The following is a 4726-nucleotide window of genomic DNA, read 5'->3' as shown; positions in this document are numbered from 1 at the left end:
AGTAAATGACTTCAGCTACCTTGTGTATTTCTTCAGGTAGACTCTTTCTCCTGATCCTTGTAAACTTGACAAAGAAAATCAGTGCAATGGGTACAAGTAGGTTCTCTATTTTAGATAAAAACATAACCCAGAAATCCAAAGCAGGGTTTATAATTTGATGGTCATCTCCATTTACCCAAGTAAATGAAACAATAGCTGATGCTTAAAAAAACCAGAAACAAAACCCAGCCCACCAACTGCACTGAGGTGGGTGAGCAGCCTGTGCTCAGGGCAGGTAAGCTAGATTAATAACAGGCCACTCCTAAGAAGGTTTAGGCTCTTACTGTCAGAGAGTAGTAATTAATGATCAAATGTTAATGGAGATACTAGGCTGTTGATGTCATTAATTCAGCTCAGTGGAGCCAGTTCTGCCCAAGACCTGCCACAGCTGTCACTGCATTTGCTTAATTATTCCAGTGCCTTTAGGCTCTTTTTATTTCATTTTTTTCTGTACCCTTTCTTCCCCTTACTAACTATAGGACATTCTATTTTCTCTGGTGCAGGATTATGAAGAGTATCCCGCTCTCTGGGCAGTGCCAGGCCAAAAATACGTGAAAACCCAGAGGCAACAAAGGAGACCATAACTTTTTACTGAGATGAAAAGATGGAAAATGCTGAAGAAAGGCCATCTTTAAATAGCCTGATTGTGCCGATATAGTTTTGGGTTCTTTAAGGATTTGGATGTCGAAAGTGAACTCTGAGCTGTCTAAAATGTCAAAGTGCTCACCCTCTCCCACAATCGAACAAAGAAAATACAGAAAAAGTGGCTCAAGAGTGTTGGTAAAACATAATGCCGTATAATCATTCATCCAAGAGGGAACCAGAGGTTAGCTTTGCTGGGCAAATTGAGGCAAGGAAAACCATGGTGAGGAAAAGGCCACTATGATTAAAATTCAGCTGTAGGAGTACATGAATTTGCCTGCTGTGTTTTCAAAACCTTCTTGCATTTCTTTAGCTTTGTGTCTTTCATCTGTCGAGTTGCCTTACGTTTAAGGAAAACCATTTTTGTAAATCCAGTTTGGATCTTTTTCCCCTGCCCTGATAATCACCACATTTCTCACTTTACTGTTTCTACTTGGAATGGTGCGTTTACTTGGGTTTTAAGAGACCCCCACTTTTTAAACTGTATAATTGAAAAAGAGTAGTTCCTTGGCTCTTAGGTATACATTTCTGGTTGTGATGAGTGTTATGATGTCAAACTAGGACAATGTGTCTCCTGCCTCAGTACTGGAATGCTGCTTGACTCCCTTCCAAACAGAAGCACTTAAAAAATGTGAAGCACTACAACAATTTCAAATCTCTCTCTCTGCTGCACGTGGTGATTTAAAATAATTGAAGCTCTTCAAATTTTTTTATGCCTTCAAATTTGGAAATAATGGGTTCTGAGCATGTGCAATCCACAATGCTTTAAAATTACTGGAGTCGCTCAAATGTATCATAGGTAATTCAGCTTGAGAATGATAGGGCAACTTGGGCTTTGGTAGTTAAAAGTGATTTAAAATAATCACTACACTTAGTTGTTACAGAAGTGATCAGAATTCTGGACACTCATATATATGATTTTTTTACTCATTGTTAAAATGACTCAATTTTTTACATTCAAAATATATTATTAATTATCCCATTCCAAGAAGCATTTAAATAAACCACTTAAAATACACCATAACACAATTTTACTTTGACTGCCATAATCTCCACCGATGACCTGAATATGATCATGACTGTAAAGCCAAATATGCAAATCTGGCAAGGAAACGAAGTGTTCTCCAGCACATGCACTAAAAAAATGTATTCAGTAAAAGTACCTGATGTGATGGGTCACAACAAGTAGAGTTGGTAATTCGTCTTTCTAAATTATATTGTGTTTGCTTTAAATGATTAGGGGATTTTTGAACTGTTTTATAAATTATTATTTTTAATAAATGACCACATTTGTTTTTTATTTTAACATTTCAAACTAAGTGCTTTTATGAAATAATATTTTACATGGTCAAATTTGTTTTATCTTAAATTTAAATATGTCAAAGTGTTTTATTGAAACTCATTTAACTTAAATATTTATATTGTATCATCTTTGAGATGAAATACATATATTTGCTTTTAATCTATTTGTTTGCTTTGGATATTTGGATATTGAACCAAATGCAAAGGTACGTAATTATGAAATGGGCAAGGTGGAATCCTCACGTGATTTATTTGGTCACTTGATGGTTATTAAACATTCCTCAGACTTCTCACTGAAGGATATTCTTTAAGTGGGAACATTTAAACTTTTTCTGTGTGCTCTGATGCCAAGATTCTAAGATGTAGGGTAGATTTATGGTTCAAAAGTTAATAATATATAAGAAGAAATCCAGTCATTAAGAAGTCAGCTAAAATTCTTTACATGTTTTATTTGTACCTTTGAAAGCCACATGGATGTTCTTTGACTTGATTTAAATGAAAGTGACAAAGGTGAAATTCCAGCATATTTCTCAGTCACTTCCCTTCCTCAGTAAATGTTTTCATTTTGATAAAAATAAGGATAAGTTGATTATAGATTTGATTTTTTTTAAAAAAACAACAAAACCTGGAGTTGGATTTGGAAATATTCTGGCACATGAAAACTTTTTGGTTTTATAAAATATTTTCATGAATCTCTGTATTTTTATTACAGCATAAATTTAACAGGATTATAAATAGAAAATTCTAATAGAAAATATGTTGTTTTGAGGATTTCTGTAACTCCAGGGACTTAGGGCCCTGAACTATGTACAGTTCTACATTTCATATAGTAGTAAACTTTGCTCTCAAATTTATTATTATTTTTAAAGTTAATGTTTTTTATTTTGATATATATTTTTAGTTCCCACTATTACATTTTTCTTTTGTGCTTAATTTTGACAGGCAGAAAAAGGCTAAGGAAGTTTGTTCCATTATTTGTGGCTGTGCCAAATTAAGAACATGTCAATGGACTGGTACTGTGCTCTGAAAAAGTTGAAGTAAGCCTTATTTAGGTCACAGGTAGAAGAAGCACAACTATATCAACAAAGAGTTTGCTGAGCACATAGGAACTTTTAGAAATTGTTTAGTTCTAAAGCATGGTTATTTCAAAATAAAGTTCTTCCTTTTAGCTATATCAATGTGGGTGTCCTTGGAAACTGCAAAGGTTGTTTGAAAAAACTAAAGTGCTGTTTGTGTTCAAGTTTTTCAGTATTGTTAGCTCAGTAAACCAATTCAAATAAGTATGTGCTATGTATTGATACATCTCTTAAAATAACAAATACTATTATTCCATATTTTAGTATTGCTTGCAGGGAGCTGGTGTTTTTTGGAAACACTAAACACATTAGTTATCATTTCAAAGATAACACCACAGGTTAGAAAAGTTACTGTCCTTTTCAATTGTTTTACATTTTTAGAGAAAAAAACCATTTTAGTAAATCTTTTCCCATCATATACAAAATAAATTCCAGGAGAAAAAAAAAGGGATAATTAAAAAATTTGAACTGTAAAAAACATGAAGAATGATATAAATTATATGTGTTTGCTCTGTAGATATAAAACAACTTTTAAAGAAAGTCTAAAATGATCAATAAATTTGAAATAAAAATATCAACGTTGAAACACAGACAACAAATAAGGAATATTTTCATAGAAATCAGAGGTGAGATATCTATAATATAAATATTTATTATAGACAATATCTATAAATATAAATATTTATCCAAACTTATGAAAAAATTAAAGTCTCAGTAGATATAGAGGAAAGTTTAAAAATTAATAGTGAAAAATAGCCCTGGCTGGTGTAGCTCAGTGGATTGAGCACAGGCTGCAAATCAAAGGGTTGCCAGTTTAATTTCCAGTCAGGGCACATGCCTGGGTTGCAGGTCACTGGGGACCACGTGAGAGGCAACCACACATTGATGTTTCTCTCTCTCTTTCTCCCACCCTTCTCCTCTCTCTCTAAAAAAAAAAATAATAGTGAAAATAAGAAAATTTTAAATGGTTAACAAATTTATGAACATAAATTTAATGAAGTGACTTGTGTTGAACATATTATCCAATATAATAAATAGATTGAATTTAATATAATTATAAGAAAATTTCCTAATTATGAACTGCAAACATTAAACAATCTAGTCATTCATTTGATACATGTTTTTGAGTGACTGCAGGCATTGTAGCAGGTCCTAGGGATACAGTTATGAACAAGATGTAAGCAGTCCATAGCCTGGAGAGGCTTCAGTCGTCAGTGGATTATAGAAGTTAACAGGCAAAAGCGGAGTGGTATGGCCATCGCTGCTCTGTCTGAAGAGCACGCTGTGAAGTATCCCTTACTCCAGAGTGGAGGAGTCCAGGAAATCCTCTCCAGGAACTGAAGCTCAGGGATAAAGGTTTAGTGTCATTCTTGTCTCTGCTTTTTCTCACAACCCTCATCCAAATCCCTCAGCAAACTCTCATTTCTGTCTTCAAAATATCCTGAGGCTCTGACAACTTCTTGCCCTCTCTGTTCCTACCACACTGAACCAAACTGCCATCATTCCTCTCCTGGAATATTGTAATAGTTTTTTGATTCCTCCCCACACCCTGCCCCCAGTTTCCACTCTTCTGCCATACATTCTGTTTTCTACATGGCAGCCAGGTACTTCTAAACTGTGCCTACTCATAAGCCTGCAGGGTTTCAAAACTCATTCACAATAAGACC

This window comes from Phyllostomus hastatus, unplaced genomic scaffold (genome assembly GCF_019186645.2).
Source record: "Phyllostomus hastatus isolate PE091 unplaced genomic scaffold, TTU_PhHast_1.1 phas_contig_1, whole genome shotgun sequence".
In the NCBI taxonomy this organism is placed as follows: Eukaryota; Metazoa; Chordata; class Mammalia; order Chiroptera; family Phyllostomidae; genus Phyllostomus; species Phyllostomus hastatus.
This window is presented reverse-complemented; position numbering follows the sequence as displayed.